This window comes from Colobus angolensis, unplaced genomic scaffold (genome assembly GCF_000951035.1).
Source record: "Colobus angolensis palliatus isolate OR3802 unplaced genomic scaffold, Cang.pa_1.0 Scaffold343, whole genome shotgun sequence".
NCBI lineage: Eukaryota > Metazoa > Chordata > Mammalia > Primates > Cercopithecidae > Colobus > Colobus angolensis.
In genome coordinates this window covers 1,125,600-1,148,175 of record NW_012116744.1, presented here as the reverse complement: position 1 = coordinate 1,148,175, position 22,576 = coordinate 1,125,600, and the positions used below count along the sequence as shown (strand labels likewise).

General features: G+C 39.0%; 1 protein-coding gene and 1 pseudogene across 1 annotated transcript in view; both read right to left on the bottom strand.

Moving 5' to 3' along the window:
- Positions 1-22,576, bottom strand: part of N4BP1 (NEDD4 binding protein 1) — a 68,348-nt gene that overhangs the window by 28,144 nt on the left and 17,628 nt on the right. The window lies entirely within an intron of this gene.
- On the bottom strand, positions 12,985-13,848 carry LOC105519298 (annotated as a pseudogene).

Below are 22,576 nucleotides of genomic sequence, written 5' to 3'. Positions count from 1 at the left end.
TTTCTTGAAAAGGCTATTCTTTCACCACTGAATTGCACGTTTGTCAAAAAATCACGTGGCCATACTTGTGTGGAGCTACTTGTGAGTTCCCTATTCTGTTCTAATCTATGTGTCTATCCCTTCATCAAGACCACACCGTTTTGATTTCTGTAACTGTATAATTTCTTTAAATTGGGTAATGATTTGCTCCCTCTTTATAATTTTTAATTGCTTTAATTATTCCAGTTCCTTTGTCTTCCCATACATACTTTTAGAATAATCTTGTCTGTGTCTACAAAATATCTTGCTGGAATTTTATCAGCAATTGTGCTGACAATTACGTGTCAGCAAGAGACATGAATCTGAGCATAACTGACATCTGCTGAGTCTCCTGATCCATGAACCTGGTATTGCTATCCATTTATTTAGATCTCATTTGCTTTCTTTCATTAGCCTTTTGAGTTTGAGAATACAAATCCTGTACGTTTTCCAAGATTTCATGTTTTAAGAATTTTATTTTTCTGAGTGATTGTGCATGGTTGTTGTATTTAAAATTTTGGTTTCTATGTGTCCATTGTTAGTATATAAAAATGTAATTGATTTCTGTATGTTAATCATGTATCTTGAAACCTTCCTGAACTCACTTATTCCTACTAAAAGTTCAAGGATCTGTGTGTATGTGTAGTTTCCTGGGGAATTCCTACACAGACAATTATGTCATCTACAAATATTTCTTCTTTTCTGACTTATATGCCGTTTATTTTCTTGCCTTACTGCAGTGGCTAGAAAGTACAGCACTCTGTTGGGGAGCAGTGGTGTGAGCAAATATGCTTGCCTTGTTAATGATCTACAGAAAAAAGCACTCAGTCTTTCCCACCATTAAGAATGATGAAACCTGGAAAGTTTTTACCGACGTTCTTTATCACACTGAGGAAGTTACCTATTCTTTAGGATCATGAATATGGATGGGTGTTGAAATTTGTCAAATGCTTTACTGCATCAACTGATAAAATCCTGTGATTATTTTTCTTCCTCAGCCTGTTAATATGGTTGGTTACATTGACTTCTGAATACTGAACCAGCCTTACATCCCTGGAATAACCCCTACATGATTATGGTATATAATTCTTTTACATATTGCTGAATTATATTTGTAAATATTTTGTTAAGAATCTATAAGGACTTTTTCCTTTTTGGTACTGTTTTTGTCTGGGTTTACCATCGGTAATACAGGCTATACATGAGTTAGAAAGTGTTCTCTCCTCTTGCAGTTCTTGGAAGAGATTCTATAGAACTGATGTTCATTCTTTTTTAGACATTTTGTAGAATTCTCCAGTGAAACAACCTGGGCCTGGAGATTTCTTTTATAGGAGTTCAAAAATTATCAATTCAATTTCCTTAACAGATAATTTTGAATAGCCTTATAGCTATTTCATATGAAGTGAGTCATGGTAGTTTGTGCCTTTTGAGGAACTGGTCCATTTCAACTAAGTCACCAAATTTATGTATGTAGAGTTGTTTGTAGTTTTCTTATCTTTCTGATGTCTGCAAAGACACCCTGGTTTCATTCCTGATATTAGTAGCTTGCAGCTTCTCTCATCTTTGTTAGTGTTGCTAAGAGACTTGTCGATTTTACTAATCTTTTCAAAGAACAAGCTTTCATTTCACTGATTTTCTCTATTGTGTTTTCAGCTTCATTAATTTCTGCTCTTTATTATATTTTCCTTCTGCTTGCTTTGGGTTTATTTTGCTCTTCTTTTTCTAGCTCTTTGAACCTTAAATTATCAAGACTTTTCTTTTTTTTCATTATTATTATACAGGCCAGGTCTTGCTATGTTGTCAAGGTTAGTCTCAAACTCTTGGGCTCCAGCAATCCTCCCACTTTGGCCTTCCAGAGTGTTGGGATTTCAGGCGTGAGTCACTGGGCCCGGCCTGTTCTTTTCTACTGTAAGCGTTTAAGTGGCAGAAATTTCCCTTTCAGCATGGCTTTAGTGGCATCCTGAAACTTTGATATGCTGCATTTTCATTTAGTTCATATATTTTTCAAAATTTCCCTTTAACTCATAAATTTAGAAGTGTTATTTAGTTTTCAAGTTTTTGAAGATTTCCTGCTATCCTTCTGTTGGTGATTTTTAGTTGGATCTCTTTGTGGTCAAAACACTGTATGATTTCAATTATTTTAAATTTATTGAGAATTGTTTTGTAGCCCAGGATAAGGTCTATCTTGACACTTCTATGGGTGCTCATAAAGAATGTATATTCTGCTGTTGCTGACTGGGATGTTTCATAGATGTGTATTAGAATCTGGCTGGTTGATGGTGGTGCTGAGTTCTTCTAGATCCTCATTTATTTTCTGTTTAATGATTCCATCAACTGTTGAGAGAAGGGTGTTGAGGTCTCCAACTATAACTGTGGATTTATCAAGTTCTCCTTTCAGTTCTGCCAGTTTTTGGTTCACATATTTTGCAACTCTATTGTTAGGAATATAAACATTTAGCACTGTTGCATAATGTCTTCTTGAATTACCCCTCTTACTATTATGTAGTGTCTCTCTTAATCTCTGGTAACTTTCTTTGCTCTGAAGGCTACTGATAGTAATATTGACACTCCAGCTTTCTTTTAAATAATGTTTGCACGGCACGTCTTTCCTTCTTTCACTTTTTACTTACCTGTAATACTTGAATTCAGCTTCTTGAAGACACCAGATAATTTGATTATATGTTCTTAATCCACTATGACAGTGCCTGCCTTTTAATTGGAGTGTTGATTTACATTTAATGTCATTATTGGCAAATCTGCCTACCATTTCACTTGTTTTCTGCTTGCTTCCTATATTTGATTCCTGTTCTATCTTGCCTTCTTTTGCATTATACAAACACTTGGTATAATAATTTACCTATCACACTTTTTTTTTCTTCGTGAGACACAGTCTTGCTCTGTTGCCCAGGCTTCAGTTGCAGTGGCATGGATCTCGGCTCACTGCAACCTCCATCTCTCAGGTTCAAGCAATTCTTGTACCTTGTAATCCCAGCCAAGTAGCTGGGATTACAGGTGCACACCACCACACCTGGCTAATTTTTTGTATTTTTAGTAGAGACGGGATTTTGCTATGTTTGCTAGGCTGGTCTTGAACTTCTGGGCTCAACTGATCCACCTCCCTCGGCCTCCCAAAGTGCTGGGATTACAGGTGAGAGCCACCACGCCTGGCCCCTACTGTATTTTTATCTGTATCTCTTCATAAAGTTTTTAAGTGGTGATGCTGATTACAATATTCTTTTCATAGCCTACTTATCATCACTATTCTATCATTTCATAAAACTATATCACTTATATACATGTTTCTTATTTTCTATATCATATGATGTTTTGACATCTTGGGGAACCTTTCAGACCATGAGAGGGGCTGCCCCTTTCAGAACCAGCTAATTCCTAGGGGTGGTCCCCAGCTTGTCTGGGGAATGCCTTTTAGGTGCAGACTGCCTGACCCAATGCTATGCTCCCTCCCATCTCTTTAAGTCTCACATACGAAGCCAATATTTCCCCTGCACTAAATCAACCTAAGGCCAGGTACCAGACAACCAGAGACAGTCCCTATAAAGCCTGTGAGAATTATTCAAACTATCTAATCCGAAACTGTTTACCTCGCCCCGCCTTCCCTTTCTCACAGAAGCCCCAATAAAGTCTCTGGCTTAGGCTTTCCTCTGGCCTGCTTCTGCCTCCTGACCAAACCCTGATGCTTCCCCGTGGTCCTGCATGGCATGGCATGTCCCCTTCTCTCAGCAAATGTAAATAGTAAATTTTTTCACTGGCACTGACCTGTGTTGTCACCTCCATAAATTCAAATCCCATTGGTAAAAATTTTAGGACACCAGCATACTGGTTTCTTTATTCCTGGTTCCTTTCCTCTCTCCCAATGTTAGGTTACAGTGATCTCACACATTGCATTTACATGCATTTGAAACCCCGTCAGACAATATTTTAATTTTTGCTTTCAATGTATGAAACTCATTTTAAAGAAATCAAGAGGAGAAAGTAACCTATTACATTTATCCAGATATTTACCATTTATATTTGAAGAACTTTCCTTAGGAGAATTCCTAAGGAATAGACTTTTTGGTGCAGACTGTGGGCAATAATTTCTCTTTAGTTTTTCTTCAACTGAAAATGCTTTATTTCACTTTCATTCTTGAAGGATTTCACTGGATAGAGAATTCTGGGTTAACATTTTTTTTTTCTCCCCAGCAAACAGAATACAAGAAAATAGGTTAACATTTCTTGTCTTTCATCACTTAATATTGTGCCACTTTCTTCTGTCCTTTGCAGCTTCTGATAAGTCACAGTCATTTGAATTGTTGTTCCCCCACATGTGGTATGATTTTCCCTGGATGCTTTCATGATTTTTACGTTCTCAATTTTCAGCAGTGTGCTTTCGATGTGTCTGGGTATGGAAATCTTTGGGTTTATTCTGGTTGTGTTCCGTGAGCTTCTTGAATCATCATGTTTATATCTTTTGCCAAACTTGAAATGTCTTCAGCAATTATTTCTTCAAATACTTTTTCAGCATCACATACTTTTGCCATTTGGTTCCTCTATCTTCTATTTCTTTGCTGAAACTTACTTTTTCTAATGGTTTTAAGAGTATTTAAGATTGCCTGTGGAGTGTTTTCAGTTGCTGGTTGAATATTTTAGTCTTTCATCAAATAACTGCAACATCTGTGTCACCTCAGCACTGCTGTCTTTTCCTATATGAGTTGAGATTTTCCTACCCCTTTATATGCCAATTTTGAATTATATCCATTTTGAACAATGCAAAATTATGTTATAAAGCCTTCAATCTTGTTTAAATCTTATAAATACTGAAACTTTTGTTTTAGCAGATAGTTGATATAATTAGATTCAGGCTGCAAGCTGCAACCTGTCTTCTGAGCTGTGGTTCTAATATCAGTTCAGTTTTCAAAGCCCTGCAATGCTATTTTTTAATTTTTATTTTTGAGACAGGGTCTTGCTCTGTCACCTAGGCTGGAGTGCAGTGGTGCCATCATAGCTCACTGCAGCCTCAATCTCCTGGGTTCAAGTGATCCACCCACCTCAGCCTCCCAAGTAGCTGAGAACACAGGTGCACGCCACCATGCCTGGCTAATTTTTCTATTTTTTGTAGAGACAGAGTTTCTCCATGTAGCCCAGGCTGGCCTTGAACTCACTCCTGGGCTCAAGTGATCTACCTGCCTTGGCCTCCCAAAGTGCTGGGAATATAGGCATGAGCCACCATGCCTGGCCTGCAACGCTATGTATCTATCCCACATGTATGCCACTGTGTAGCCATTCTGGGACTTGGATGGTGGTCTTTTTGTTAATTCAGTTCTCAAAAGCCTTTCTTATCCTGATTAGGAACAGATCCATGCACGTGTACCTTGGGGATCAGCCAAGGGGATCATGAACAACTTCATGGCTCACTTTTCTGAACTCTTCCCTCTCTGCCATCTACCTGGTGCTTTCTGGTTTCCTGGGGCTCTCTCCCCTTGGTCCTCCACCCAGAAAGATGGGGCTTTTGATTAACCCACTGCCTTGTACCTCTGCAACTGTGCTTGGATTCAGCCAGGACACACAGAGAGAAAAATTAATGGAGCCCACAACTACAATTAGAGAGAAAGGTTCTCCTATGTTAGAATTTTGGCTTCTACAAGCTTTGATTGCCACTACATGATTATTTGGGGCTGGGTTGAGAATAAAGAAGAAAAAAAAAGGGGGGGGGCTCACTATAAGTTTTGGATGTTTCCTTTTCTGTCACTTGGGCTGAAACCAGAAGGCTTTTCCTGGTGTGTCCTGGTGCCCATTTCCACTTCCAGGTGGAACTATGTTATGTTCATGCTGGAGGACTAACGAGGGGAACAAATGGTAAACTCACTGTTGGTTTGGTGATACTTTTTCTTTTCTTTTTTGAGATGGAGTCTCACTCTGCAGCCCCAGCTGGAGTGCAGTGGCATGATCTTGGCTCACTGCAAACTGTGCCTCCGGGACTCAAGTCAATTCTCATGCCATAGCCTCCCGAGTAGTTGGGACTACAGGCACGTGCCACCATGCCCAGCTAATTTTTTGTATTTTAGTAGAGATGGGGTTTAGTAGAGATGTTGCCCAGGGTGGTCTGGAACCCCTGAGCTCAGGTGATACACCCATTCTGGCCTCCCAAAGTGCTGGCATTACAGGCATAAGCCACTGTGCCCAGCTAGTGGTACTTTAAATTCTGGTCTTTGTGCTAAATCTGCCTATTATTTATTTTTCAGGGTCCTCAAATAGTTGCTGTACGCATTCTGCCTGGGTTTTATCGCTGTATTCAGTAGGACTGACAGGGTGGAGTGTGCTTACTCTTTTAAAAATTTTTTTTTTTTTTAATTTTTGAGACAGAGTCTCGTTCTGTCGCCCAGCCTGGAGTACAGTGTGGCACTGGGTTCAAGCGCTTCTCCTGTCTTGGCCTTCCAAGTAGCTGGGATTACAGGCGTTTGCCACCTCACCTGGATAATTTTTGTAGTTTTAGTAGAGACAGGGTTTCACCACACTGGCCAGGCTGGTCTAGAACTCCTGGTTTCAAGGGACCCTTCTGCCTCAGCCTCTCAAAGTGCCAGGATTAGAGATGTGAGCCACTGTGCCTGGCCAGCTTACTCTATCTTACCCATAACTGGAAACTTCTTGCCTGTTAATGTAAGTGATGCTGCCCATCCAACATGAGTAAATGAATAGATGAATTCAAATTGGTCAAATACTGTTGAGATTACTGTGCAGCCACTTGGATAAGGAAAGTTTGATCATATCTCCTCAGTGGGCCACCAGCAACAACTAGCCAAGCTAAAGAGGAGAGATTTATTCTAAAGATGAAAGACCCTCAAAACAAATACTCCCTCAAAAGGGGCTATTGCTATATCCGACCGAAGGTAAAGCCCACCTATTCACAGATTCTGCCCAGATACAGAGCTTCCATTTCAGATTTAGTGTCAAACATCAAAAGCACCCACACTAGAACAAAGGCCTAAATACAAAAGATGGAAACCAATTAAGCAGATCACACAGAGAACTGCAGGAAACTAGGTAATGCAGGGCACAAAAGAAAACCTTCACGAAATTTTAATCAGTGGTTTCAAACAGATATAAGATGACACTGAACCCACAGAATAGGAATCAAGATGCTAAAAGAAGGGAAAGGAAGGAAGAAAAAGAAGAGGAAAAGGAAAGAAATCAGAATAGAAATGTGGGCAAATTAAGAATATTATGGCCAAAATAAGAATCAATAGAAAAACTGAAAGACAAAGGTGAAGAAACCTTTCTAAAAGTGCCATGAAAACAAAGAAATGGGAAAAATAAGAACAGAGGCCTTAAAGGTCCACCTAGGATATCCCAATTCCAAATAACTAGCATGTCAAAAAGAGAGAATGGCAATTAATACAAAAGTAACACAAAATCATTTCCCAGAACTAGAATACACAAGAAGGCTGGGTGAGGTAATGAGTCTCTAATCCCAACACTTTTGGATGCTGAGATGGGCGGATCATTTGAGGCCAGGAGTTTGAGACCAGCCCGGGCAACATGGAGAAACCCCATCTCTATAAAAAAACACAAAAATTAGCCAGGCATGGTGGCATGTGCCTGTAGTCCCAGCCACCTGGGAGACTGAGGTGAGTGGATCACTTGAGCCCAGGAAGTCGAGGCTGCAGTGAGCATGTTTGCACCACTGCACTCCAGCCAAGGTGACAGGGTGAGACCCTGTCTCTAAATAAAAAAATAAATAAAATACATAAGAACCCAAGCATAATTAGTGAAACAATTACAACTTTCTTGGAACTAAAGGCCAGAAACATCTTGAAAGGAAAAACAAAATACCTAGGCACGATTACTTTCAAAAGTCCCACAAGAAAAATCCTGGGAGCAGGGTGGGAACAGGACATACAAAAAATTGACAATAAGAATGTCACATATTCTCAAAAGCAATTCTGGATGACGGGGGAGGGGGGACGGGCAGGCAGTAATGTATCCAAAGTTCTAAGGGAAGATGATTTTCAATTTATAATTCTATACCTATCTACATTACATATCAAATACAATATAGAATAGAGACCCAGAAAATTACTCCTATGGATTCTTTTCTTAGTAAACAGATATCTGACAATGAAATTCACCAAAATAAGGGAGATGAAATAATTAGTTATACAATCCAAGAGTGGCAACTAGAAGTCCAAATGTCATAGCTATGCAGCAAACTGAGGAACCAGTGGATTAGAGGAGGGAAGAGGATTTTAGAGGTGTTCTCCCAAAAAGGATGCTAAATAGAGATATAAATAAATACTTATAAAGTATTACGGGTATATATAAAACACATTTCACAAGCGGATAAAAACAGGGCAGATACAAATTTCAGGAAAGCCTTGGGCCTTGAGCTCAGGAGTTTGAGGCCAGCCTGGGCAATACAAAAAGTTAAAAAATTAGCTGAACATTGTGGTGCGTGTCTGTAGTAGCAGCTATTTAGGAAGCTGAGGTGGGAGGACTGCCTGAGCCCTTGTGGATGCTGCAGTGAGCTGCACTCTAGCCTGGGCAACAGAGCAAGACCCTGTCTCAAAAAAAAAAAAAAATTTAGGAAAAAATTAAGTAAGTTGTACCAAAAAAACCCCATAAATGTAGTACAGTACTTGGCTCTGCACTGGGTAACTAAAAAACATAACTATATTGGAAAAACTGGGATAGTTTTTGTCTCATTTATCTTAAAGAAACTGAATAATGCCTGTAACTGGTAAGAAATGGCAGTATAGGCTGGGTGCAGTGGTTCACACCTATAATCCCAGCACTTTGGGAGGCCAAGGCAGGCTGTTTGTTTGAGGTCAGGAGTTCAAGACCAGCCTGGCCAACATGGTGAAACCCTATCTCTACTAAAAATACAAAAATTAGTCAGGCATGGTGGCACACACTGTAGTCCCAGCTACTCCGGAGGCTGAGGAAGGAGAATCATTTGGACCTGGGAGGTGGAGGTTGCAGTGAGCTGAGATCATGCCACTGAATTCCAGTCTGGGGTGACAGAGTGAGACTTGGTCTCAAAACAAAAAACAAACAAACAAACAAACAAACAAAACCAGTAGTATAGCTGACCCCTGAACAATACAGATAAGGGGTACCGACTCTCCAACACAATTGAAAATTCACGTATAACTTTTTGACTCCCTCAAAATTAACTACAAATAGCCTACTGTTGATTAGAGGCCTTATCAATAACAGAAACAATATAATTTTGTATGTTGAATATTATATACTGTATTCATGATAAAGTAAGCTAGAGAAAAGAAAATGTCATTAAGAAAATCATAAGGAAGAGAAAATGTATTTACTATTCATTAAGTGGAAGTGGATCTATATGAAGGCCTTCATCCTTACCTTCACTTTGAATAGGTTGAGGAGGAGGGGGGATTGGTCTCGCTATTTCAGAGGTGGAAAAAAATCTGCATATAAGCAGACCAGTGCAGTTCCAACCCATGTTGTTTGTTCAAGGGTCAACTGCTTATTATTTATAATTCTTTAGGTAACCATCAGAACAAACAGCTAAAAACAGTAAAAAAAAAAAAAAAACTTGCCTCTAGGAAGTTAGGGAGAGTTGGAAGCAAGGAACTGCTGCTGTACACATAAATCTTTTAGTACTATTTGATTTTCTGTTTTAAACCATGTGTATGTATTATTTTGGTACACTTTCCACCTTCTACTTTTAATAAAAAAATTTTGAAGTGGATGCATAACATGCTATTGAAGTGGATGCATAACATGCTATGATGTGTCACTGACAGTTTTGGCCCTAATTTTAAGTTTTGCTTGTTTTGTATCTGACATTTGAGATAAGGAATGTCAGCAGTTATGAAATATTGAGTAATTCATCCACGAAACAAACATTTTCTATTACTTCTCTGTTACTTTTCTGGATTAGTTTAATTGAATGTTGTTATGCAAGAATAGCTGCTTGAAAACGTTAAATCTATAACTAACTGAATGACTTCAAATGTTCTCCATACTATACAACCAAAATAAAACATAAAACTAAATTGGATGTTGAGACAGATAAACTGCAAAAAGACCAATGAACTACCTTAATTTTTTGTCATTTTTTAAATGACAATCACATAACTCCCAACATTTTAATCCACTTAAGTCAATATTATATATTTGAACTTACAGAAATTTTGTACTATAAAATTCTCAATCTGAGGTATTATTTACCAACAAATTCATTGACTTTTCATAGCATATACAACAATCCTTTCACAGAAAGTGATATGTTCAAAGGGGAATATGTTCAGACATTGTTTGGGTTACAAAATTAAGTAAGAGTCAGATATCTGAAAGCATCACAGAGGGCCAGAGGAGAGCTCCTGGGTCTCCTGTGCTGGAAGTGTGGAAGCACTGGCAAGACCGGCAGAGAAATGCTCAGCACAGACAGAGCTGTCTGACAGTATTCCTCATGTAACTAAAACCAGTATCACAAGATGAACTGTATAGTTTTGGGAAAGAGCTGTGCAAAATGCTTATGACTGCTTCACATGCACAACCCTATTTTTTTTGGTGCCCCCAAAACAATTATCCCCTAAGATTCAGATTTCATTAACAACTTATTCTTCTGAAGTACTGATTATTCTTCTGAACAACTGATCATTACATTCGAGTTCAGAAGTGAACAATAAAGTATACAGCATTATTAAATTTGAGATGTTTGGCCACTACTTACACTCATAAGGAAGATAATGCAATCCAAATAGCCATCATTTGAATTGGCTGTACTTGGTATCTGCACATTTTTAGTGTTAGTTAAAAATATCTCCCCCATCCTACAATGTTCTTATTCTGTTTTACTTTACTCAGGCTTTCAAAAAAAGGGGGGAGGGGCATGATATATAAGTAACTTTCTTTTATGTGGTACATAGAATTTGTATTATTCTACCTTTTATAAATTCAGTTTTTCTCAACTCTATCATAACATTTCACAAATCCAGAGAGGAGTTCCCGGCAACTTCTACCATTCAAAACACAGCTAAAACCAGAAACGACCAAAGCAGGGGCTCAAGAGTGTGCAGGTTTGACCTGGGGAAATGTTTCTTCACACCACTACCACTACTCAGTATCTTCTACTTTTTAGTATGGGCATACACTAAAGAGGCTCTGCCAGCTTCACCCAGGCTGCATATTCTCAGAAGCAGCTGACTGTAAGTGTAGAAGGAGCAGCACTGGGTGCTACCTGAAGAGCATACAAGAGCAAATGACAATAAACAAACAGAGCAAAAAACAAATTCAAGGCAGACACAATGGTTACAAACCACAGCAGCCCAAGACCAGCTACCATGGGGGTAGATACGACATACTTACTGAGGAGCATCACCCCACCATGGCACAATATAAGATGGTCAAGTCAACCACAAGTCACTGGGGAAAAAAAAACTACACAGGCAAGTAAGCTGTTAAAATATTAAGGAGGGATTTCTAAAATGGTTCAGACCAGTAGTTGTCAACACAACTACTTTTATGCTACTTTAGTATGCTTTTTTTTTTTTTCAGAGACTCTTTCATAAGAGGTGTTCTATATTATCTCTAAGAGAAAAGGAGAATATGACTTTCAGACAATGAGTCCTACAGCATAAACATGAATTAGAAGTACCACATAAGCCTCAGAAAAAAAGACTTTTAATCATTCATCTGTAAGTCTGTAACAGGTTCATTTTAGGTCTCTATCTAGCCATCTATATTAGTAAGATTGCTATCAAATTAATAATACCTTTATTAGCCATTTTTCCCCAATATAATTTCAACATTTGCTGTCTGTTCCATCTTTTTCTTTAACCTCATCTCTAAAATGTCTATGAAGTTCATTCCTGGAAGGGTGCTTATCTGCCCCATAGGAAAGGACTTCCCTGCATGGTCACTCTGAGTGTACTCTTAGAGACAAGACCAGCTGTGTCTACTCTAGACTCTATCCCCACTACATCTGTAAATCACCATAATTTGACAGCTTCAAAAACTCAGCTCTCCTGATTTTTTCTTCACTCTTACCCACAGAACCTCTTCAAGTTCCCAAATCTCATGTCTGTTGTCATTCTTCTCATTCTTAGTAAAAAGTGTATTTGATCAGAGCCCAGAAGTCAATGTGTGAATCCCTTTGACTTCTCCTCCATTTCATCTAAAAATTCTACCTTTCATGACTTCCTTCTCCCTCCTGCTTTTTCAAAGTCATGTCTTTGCATTCTGCGTTATCTCAGGTTTCATCACTTCTCTGTTTACTGCTTCATCACTTCTCTGTTTACTTCACTGCTGCCCCTCTGCCTATAAACAGCTTGGGTTTCCCACATCCTACGGAAAGCTTCCTTCAAATCCACTGCTGATATGTGGAACTACTCCATTTCTGTCCTTTCATCTTCACATTTTTATTTTAGAGACAGGGTTTTGCTCTGCTGCCCGGGTTAGAGTGCAGAGGTGTGATCATAGCTCACTGCAGCCTCAAACTCCTGGCCTCAAGCAATCCTCCTGCCTCAGCCTCCCAAAGTGCTATGATTACAGGTGTAAGCCCACTAGGCCTGGCTTCACACTTTTTGAAAAAAGTAGCCCAAGCCCCATTTCACTGGCAATCCCTTGCCTTCTGGATCTACCCCCATTCAAACCAAAACCACTTTCTTGAATGCCAACAATGATGACTAATGCCAAGTCCAAAGTCTCCTCCTTTGTATTCATTCTGCTTGGGCTGTATGTAGCACGACCAACTTCCCCATGACAAGTTCTTTCCTCTCCACTCTTCTGAGATACTTCCTACCTTTGACTAGTCCCCCCTGTTTTTTTTTACTTTCTTTGTCATTACTGCTTAAATTTCCCAAAATTCTCTCCTGGTCCTCTCCCTCAACTATACTTTCATAGACTCTTCAAGCTGTAATCCTAAATTTGACTGTTCTGGTGATAACTCCAAATCTCCACCTCTAACCTCTAACATTTCTTAACAGGCATAATTCACTTTATTTTTCTTGTATGAAACCCCTGTGTTGCAGCCACAGCTGCAGCCTGGGTCCTTTACATGGAGACTCTGGTGTGGGTCTTGACGAGGTGGTCAAGATAGGGAGACTTGGTGAACACAGCCTTCTTCCAGAGGTCGGGGGTCAGGCAGCTGTAGGTCTTGGAGATGGCATCAAAGGTGGTCTTGGCAAAGTTGCCCAAGGTAGCCATGTAGCTCCTGGCTGAGGTGTAGCAATCATCAATACCGGCCATCAGCAGCAGCTTCTTGGGCACCGGGGCCGAGGTGACACCAGTGTCCTTGGACACAGGAATGAGGTGCACCAGCACAGAACTGCTGTGGCCTGTCACCTTGCAAGGGATGGTGTGGGGCTTGCCAATCTTGTTCCCCCAGTAACCTCTGTGCATGGGGACAATGGAAAGCTTGGCCAGGATTATGGCCCCTCGGATGGCATCTCCTTGGAACACTTAATACCCACACTAGACGTGGCCGTTCTAGTCCCTGAAGGCTACAAATGCCTTGAACCTGGTGCCCTGGCCGGTGCAGGTCTGTTTCTGCACTGGCATAATCTTCAAAACCTCATCCTTGAGAGAGCCCCCAGGAAAAAGTCAATGATCTCAGACTCCTTGATGGGCAGGGAGAAGAGACAGATTTCCTCCAGGGACTTGATCTTCATGTTCTTGACCAGGTGGCCCAGCTTGGTAATGGGCATACACTTCTTGCCCTTGGCTGGGGCCCTGGCCCTGGATGTCCCTGCTGAAGCCTCTGCAGTTCCTCATCCCAGGACCCCCAGGGGCTCTGGGTCACACTACTGCACCCCCCACCCCCTCACCAGCCCTAGCTACACTGGCGTCATCTGCCATTTGATGTTTTCTCAAAGAAGAAGCAACTATTAACATTTTTTTAGGCTGCAAGACTACCCCCTGAGTACTTCCTCCTGGTTATCCCACACATGCCTCAAACTTAACAGTTCTGAATCAGAGCTCACAGTTCTCTTCCACTCAATCCTTGGCCCAAGTTCCCTTTTAGTGACATAGGTGCTGAGTCTTGTGAACACAGCAACTAATTCTAAACTCTTCTTCCTACCACTCAGTCTTATCACACTCTACTCCTTTGTTACAGTACCAAAGTTCTGAAAACATACCAATTTCACTTCCTTGCTCAAAAACTTTCTAAAGCTCTTCATTGTGTAGGAGTAACATTCAAGACTCTGAGAACAATATTCAAAGTCCCTGTAGTCTAGACTTTAACGTGCTTATTTCTGTAACCTAGTTTAAACTTTTCTTCCTTTCACTCTAACCCAAAAGTACCTTCTAAGAAATCCAAAGTGTATTATCTCTGCTTTCTATACATAACAGTATCTTATTATTTAAATTATAGCATTTATCACAGCTCTATTAGATTGTAAATGTATTATATTAAGAGTGGGGACTGCCTTTGGTCATTTAACTACGGTTCTCAACTAGGTAAGATTTTGCCCTTCCTGGAGGTATTTGACAATGCCAAGAGACATTACTAGTTGTCACAACCAAGAGGATGCTCCTGGCAACTAGAGGGTAGAGGCCAGAAAAGCTACTAAATATCCTACAACCCCCACAACAACTATCTGCCCAAAATGTCAACAGAGCCACTGCTGAGAAACCCTGAACTAATCAATAAACGTCTAACAAGAACATGTCTGAACAGGAATTAGGAGGTTTAGGAACACAGGCTGACATCCAGCCTAGTTATCAATGATGTGGTTAACATTGTTTAAGAGGGAAAGAATGGCCAAAAAGGAGGGAAGGAGCTTCATTTTAGTAGTTTGAATAAAGTTAAATAAAATTATCAAGTACTTCTAAATAAGGGGAAAGAATGGCCTTTCAAACATGAGAGTACTCTCTTAGGCCTACTCAAAGATTATTTAATTCTCTAGGAAATACACCTTTGCCTAACACATTATTCATTATTGGTTAGGGTCTAGACTGTGAAGCTATGCATTAAAATGTAGATTTTTATCCAGTAGAGATGCCAACTGTCTCAGTCTGCTAGAAAAATAACCCAAAAGCTTACAATGTCATTGCTCTGTAAGATATTAGCCAATCTGTATCTAACCAAGCAACTGTATTCCAATAATAACCTTGAATGTAAACAGATCAGAAAAGTGACTGAAAAAAAAAAAGATCCAAGTATATGCTGCCTGCAAGAGGCTCACTTCACCAGTAGGGTCACACACAGACTTAAGGTGAAGGGATGGAAAAAGGTATTTCATGTGAATGGAAAACCAAAAGAAAGCAGGCACAAGCTACACTTATATCAGATAAAATAAACTCTAAGTCAAAAACTATTAGAAGAAACAAAGTCATTATGAAATAATGAAGGGGTCAATTCAGCATGACAGTATAACAGCCATATATACATACATATATATATATACACACACACACACACACTCAAGTACAAAAGGCAAATATTAACAGATTTGAAGGGACAGACTATAATACAGTAATTGTAGGGAACATCAACACCCCACTTTCAGTTCAAGAGCAGCCTGGGCAACATGGTGAAACTCAGATGGAAATTAGGATTAGATTAGAAATAAATGAAAGAAGCCGGGTGCGGTGGCTCAAGCCTGTAATCCCAGCACTTTGGGAGGCCGAGACGGGCGGATCACAAGGTCAGCAGATCGAGACCATCCTGGCGAACACGGTGAAACCCCGTCTCTATTAAAAAATACAAAAAACTAGCCGGGCGAGGTGGCGGGCACCTGTCGTCTCAGCTACTCGGGAGGCTGAGGCGGGAGAATGGCGTAAACCCGGGAGGCGGAGTTTGCAGTGAGCTGAGATCTGGCCACTATACTCCAGCCTGGGCGATAGAGCGAGACTCCGTCTTTAAAAAAAAAAAAAAAAAGAAAGAAATGAAAGATTAGAGCAGAAATAAATGAAAGAGACTATAAAAATAGAAAATACTAATAAAATGAAGAGTTGTTTTTTAAAAGGTTTTAAGAATTCATAACCCTTTAGCTAGACTAAGAGACAAAATTAGAAATGAAAAAAGTAGATGACAACTGATAATGCAGATATATAGAAGATCATAAAAAACTATTATGAACAATTATACTTGAACAAATTGGATAACTCAGAAGAAATGGATAAATTCCTTGATACATACAACCTACCAAGATTGAATTATGACTAGAAAACCTGAAGAGACTAATAGTAAGTGACACTAAATCAATAATAAGAAGTCTCCTATCAAAGAAAAGCCCAGGAACTGATGGCTTGCTTCACTGCTGAATTCTATCAAACATTTAAAGAAGAACTAATATGAATTCCTCTCAAACTCTTCCAAAAAACTGAAGAGGAGGAAATACTTCCAAATTCATTTTTGAGGCCAGCATTACCCTGGTACCAAAACCAGATGAGGATAAAACAAAAAAAGAAAACACAGGCCAATATCCCTGATGAACACAGATACAAAAACCCTCAACAAAATATAGTCGGGCTTCTCTATCTGTGGTTTTTGCATCCATGGATTCAATCAACCACAGATTGAAAATACTCAGAAAAAAATTACATTTGTCCTGGACACATACATTTCTCCTGTCATTATCCCCTAAAGAATATAACTATTCACATCACATTTATATTGTATAAGGCATTATAAGTAGGTCAAGAAGATGATTTAAGTATATAGGAAAATATACATAGATTATATGCAAACACCACACCATTTTATATCAGGGACTTGAGCAGCTGCAGATTTTTGTATTTGTGAGAGATCCTGGAACGAATCACCCACAAATGACAAGAGACTACTGTTATAGCAAAAAGGATTCAATAACACATTCAAAAGATCATTCACTAAAATCAAGTAGGATTCATCCAAGGAGTGCAAGGATGGCTGAACAAATACAAATGCAAATGAAAAACAAAAGTCATATGATCATTTTAATGGACGCCAAAAAAGCATTTGATAAAATCTCATGCCTTTTCATGATTAAGAAAAAAAAAAAAATCTCAACACTTCAACACAATAAATGCCACATATGACAAATCTGCAGCTCATAACATACTCAATGAGGAAAAATTTAAGGCTCTTGCTGTAAGATCTGGAACAAGACAAAGAAGCTTACTCTTTCAACACAGTATTCAAAGTTTTAGAACAATTAGGCAAGAGAAATATATGACATCCATACTAGAAAGAGAAAAGTTAAACTGTTCCCAGATGAAATGATCTTATAAGAGTCCACCAAAAAAACAGAAGTAATTAATAAATTCAATAAAGTGGCAGAATACAAAATCAACACAAAAATCAGTAGTGTTTCTATACTAACAGTGAACTACTTAGGAATAAATTTAACCAGAGTTCAAAAATCTTTACACGGAAAACAAAAACACTGACAAAAGAAATTGAAGACACAAATAAATGGAATGATATCTCAGGACAATCTCTTCAATAAATATACTGGGAAAAGTACACAACCACATGCAAAAGAATATTAGATCCTTATCTCACATCATGTACAATAATCAACTAAAGATGGATTAAAGACTTAAAGGTTAGACCCCAAACTATGAAATTACTAGATGAAAATATAGAGGAAAAGCTTCATGACATTGGTCTGGACAATGATTTTTAAAAATATAACCTCAAAAGCAGAGGCTACAAAAACAAAAATAGACTAAAAGAATTACATCAAATAAAAGCTTCTGGACAAGCAAGAAACCAATGAACAGAGATTACCTACAGAATGAGAGACAGTATTTGCAAACTATACACATAAAAGGTTAATATCCAAAAATATAAAAGGAACTCAAAACAACAATAGCAAGAAAACAAGTAAAAAATGAGCAAAGATTTGAATAGACACATTTATCAAAAGAAGATATACAAATGGCCAACAGGTACAGTAGTCAGTTCCCCGTTATGTGTGGTTTCAGTTACCCTTGGTCAAGCATGTTATGAAAATATTAAATAGAAAACTCCAGAAATAAGCAATTCATAAATTCTAAATTGTGCCCTCTTCTAAGCAGTGCAGTGAAATCTTCCACCATCCAGTATTGGAATCATTCCTCTGTCTGCTGTATCCATGCAGTATATACTACTTGCCCAATAGATAGTAGCTGCCTTGGTTATCATATCGACTGTAGCAGTATCTAGGTGGTTGTCTTCAAGTAGCCCTTATTTTACTTAATAATGATCCCAAAATACAAGAGTAGTAATGCTGGCAATTTGGACATGCCAAAGAAAAGCAATACATTGCTTGCTTCCTTTAAATGCAGAGATGAACGTTCTCCACTTAATAATAAAATAACTTTTATTAGAGTATATTGCTATATTTTTCTATTATTAGTAATTGTTGTTAATCCTTTATTGTGCCTAGTGTATAATTTAATCTTTAAAATGGTATCTATGATATCATGGGTATCTATGTATAGAAAAAAAAACATTGTATACATAGGACTCAGTACCATCCAAGGTTTTAGGTATCTACTGGGGGCCTTGGAACATATCCCCAGTGGATAAGGGGGACCCCTGTACATGAAAAAAATTATTGGCTGGGTGCAGTGGCTCATGCCTGTAATCCTAGCACTTTGGGAGGCCAAGGTGGGAGGATCACTTGAGCTCAGGAGTTTGAGAACAGCCTGAGCAACAAAGGGAAACCCCATCTCTACAACACATTTAAAAAGTAGGTGGGCATGATGGTGAACTCGCCTGTAGTCCCATCTACTCAGGAAGCTGAGGTGGGGGAAATGCTTGAGCCCAGGAATTTGAGGCTGCAGTTAACTATGACCACATCACTGTACTCCAGCCTGGACAACAAAGTGAGGCCCTGTCTCAACAAATAGATAAATAATAAAAGAGAAAATGTTATACACAGTCATCCTTTGGTGTCCACGGGGGATTGATTCCAGGACCCTTTTGCAAATACCAAAATATGGTAAATATAAACAATGGAATAGTTATCAGCCATTAAAAAAAAAAAAAAAAAAGAAGGAAATCCTGGTATTTGCAATATCATGGATAAACCTGAAAACATGAGGTTAAGTGAAATAAGCCAGGCATGGAAAGACAAATGATGTAAGTGGAATCTAAAAAAGCTGGTCTCCTAGAAAAAAAGAGAAGAATGGTGGTTATCCAAGGCTGGCACAGTTTAGGGAAGGGATTCTGGAGATGTTGGTCAAAGGATACAAGATTACAGTTAGATAGTAGGAATAAATTCAAGAGAACTATTGTACAGCATGGTGACTATAGTTAATGACAATATATTGTAGTCATGAAAAATGCTAACAGAATAGATATGTGTCCTCACCACAAAAATGACATCTATGTGAGGCATGTTAATTAGCTAGCTTTAACCATTCCACATTGCTTATGTACTTCAAAACATCATGGATACATAATAAATACAATTTCATCTGTCAATTTAAAAAATAAATTTAAAAACTTCAAGTGCTCTCTGAACCACTTCTACATTCCTGCTAGTCCTTCATGAGTTACCTGTCTGAAAGTCATGCCTACATAACTTCAAAAAAATGTTTACACTTTGGCAGTAGAGTAGCACCCACTCAGATGCCCAAAGGGACTCCCATCTGCTGGAGCTACTAAACTGAGTCGTCCCAGAAGGGCACTTCATCAGCTTCTTAAACCTAAGCATGTCTCATTTTGGCTCCCAGAGTACCAAGAGAATAAGCAGCAGCCAGATAATTTTACTTCTGCTATTTCTCTGTTGTATCCTTTTCTTCTGATAATGTGTTTTCCTTTGATGATTCTTAGCCACATGTCCCTGTCCACACTGGCCCAGAGACCAGTGGATACGAATCCCTAGGCCAGTTTCAACTGTACCCTCTGTATACATGAATCTGTTCTATGCATGGCTGATAACTGATCTTGGCTAGGAATCTGATTTTATGGTCTGACCATATTGTGATCTGTCAGGTAGACAATAGGGATCTATTTTCTGTCAGACGAGACACCTCAAGAAAATCTGGTTTTAGTTAGTGTCCCTAGGCCAGTTTCGACTGCACCCTCTGTATACATGAATCTGTTCTATGCATGGCTGATAACTGATCTTGGCTAGGAATCTGATTTTATGGTCTGACCATATTGTGATCTGTCAGGTAGACAATAGGGATCTATTTTCTGTCAGACGAGACACCTCAAGAAAATCTGTGTTTTTGTTACTGCAAGATCACGTCTCAGGACCAATGAAAGAACTGTCTTTTTGAAATGTGGACCAGTTATGTGTTTCTCAATTTTTACCTGTGATTAAGACTGTCGAAGCTGAAAGTTCTCTGTGCATTTGTGAATACAAGAAAAGCCTTATTTTTCGTGGTATGAATGAGAAATATCTCCAGGGCTATTAATATATTAGATTATAAAGTTTCTCAATCTCTATTCTAGTTGGTTGACAGAGAATTACAAGAACTTCCTTAACTCTGTATTTCTAGAATTCCTAAAACATAATGAAACTAAACATCTAACACTTTAAACATGTTAGCCTTTTAAGGACAAAAAACCAAACACAGGCTGGGTGTAGTGATACATGCCTGTATTCCCAGCTACTTGGGAGGGTGAGGCAGGAGGATCATTTGAGCCCAGGAATTCTGAGTCCAGGTAATAACACACTGAGAGATCACCATCTCTTAAAAAAACAACAACAAATAGAAAAACTCCAAAACTCACAAAAACTAACAGGTCAAAATCATTGTTATTTAAGAATCCAAATTTGTGTAATCAAAATAATTCTTAGGCAAATCAGTATTATTTGATTATTTTAATACTAATTTAAAAATAGATGTCCTTTCCCTGATTTTACCAGTGTAGAATATAATAAATCTATACTTTTTTTTTTTTTTTTGAGATAGAGTCATGCTTTGTCACTTAGGCTGGAGTGAAGTGGTGTGATCTCGGCTCACTGCAACCTCTGCCTCCTGGGTTCAAGTGATTCTCCTGTCTCAGCCTCCCAAGTTGCTGAGATTACAGGCACCTGCCACCATGCCTAATTTTTTTGTACTTTTAGTAGAGATGGGGTTTCACCATGTTGGTCAGGCTGGTCTTGAACTCCCAACCTCAAATGATCCACCCACTTGGCCTCCCAAAGTGCTAGGATTACAGGCGTGAGTCACGTCACTCGGCCTACACATTTTTTTTTTTAATGTTTTCCTCACAGAGATTAAACTTCCTAAGCTTTACTGATGAGGTAAGCTAATATTACTCATATATATTTATGATTATGAAAAATATAAAATTTGGCCCAGTGTGGTGGCTCACATCTGTAATTCCAGCACTTTAGGAGGCTAAGGCAGAAGGACTGCTTGAGCCCAGGAGTTCAAGACCAGCCTGGGCAACATGGTGAGACCCTGTCTCTATTAAAAAAAAAAAAAATTATATAAAATTAAAAAATCAAGCTCTGACTTTAATAAAACCCTTGAGTCAAAGAGAAAATCAAAACCAAAAGAATGGACCAGATAGAAAATAGCCATAATGAAAACACTACATAGAAAACAGAACTTCCATGGAGGGCCAGTTGGCAGTAGCTCTCAGGATTTTAAATGCATGTCTTTTTTAGCCTAGTCTTTCTACTCCTGGGATGGCTACACTATGGCACACTTGCATGTGTGTGAAATAATGCGTGTACAAGTATGTCTGTTGCAGCATTTTTGGCAGTAGTAACAGATTAGAAACAGCCTACATTTCCATTAACAGAGAACTGTGTAGTTACGGTACTTCCATTACAGGCTATTGTGCAGCTGACAAAAAGAATGCATTAGCCATTTATGTACCAATAAGAAAAGGTCTCTAAAATTTATGATAAAGTGAAAAAAGGCTGTGAGTAAATTAATGTGTATGGTGTGCTACCAGTTGCATGGTGGGTGTGTCGCAGGTATGTTATGAACTCAATTGCATTCTTTTGAAAATTTGTAGGTTGAAGTCCTAACCCCCAATTTGACCATATATTTGGAGATAGGGCCTTTAAGGAGGTAATTAAGGTTACATGAGGTATAAGGCTGGGGCTGTAATCCTACAGGACTGGTGTCCCTGTAAGAAGAGAAAGAGACACCAAGAATGCACAGGCACAGAGGGAAGGCCATGTGAGAACACAGCGAGAAGGTGGCTGTCTGCAAGCCAAGGAGAGAGGCCTCAGGAGAAACCAAATCTACTGACACCTGGATCTCAGACTTCCAGCCTCCACAACTGTGAGAAATAAATTTCTGTTGTTTAAGCCACCCAGTCTGTGATATTTGTTATGGCAGCCTAAGTAGACTAATACAAGGGGAGAGAAAATTCTCTGTCAATAGATATAAGAAACAATATAGCCAGACCTATAGGTATATAGATATCCATGAGTGCTTTGAGTATTTAAGAAGGAATAGGCAAGAAATTGGTGACAGAATGTGACTCAAGGGAGAAAAACTAGTGACTGAGGGGTGGGGGAGGGAAGGAGCTGCTTTTCACTGTACATCCTTTGGTTTCTCGTGAACATTTTACTACATACTTTTTTTTTTTTTTGGACATGGAATCTGGCTCTGTCACCCAGGCTGGAGTGCTGTGGCACGATCTCAGTTCACTGCAACCTCCACCTCCCAGGTTCAAGTGATTCTCCTG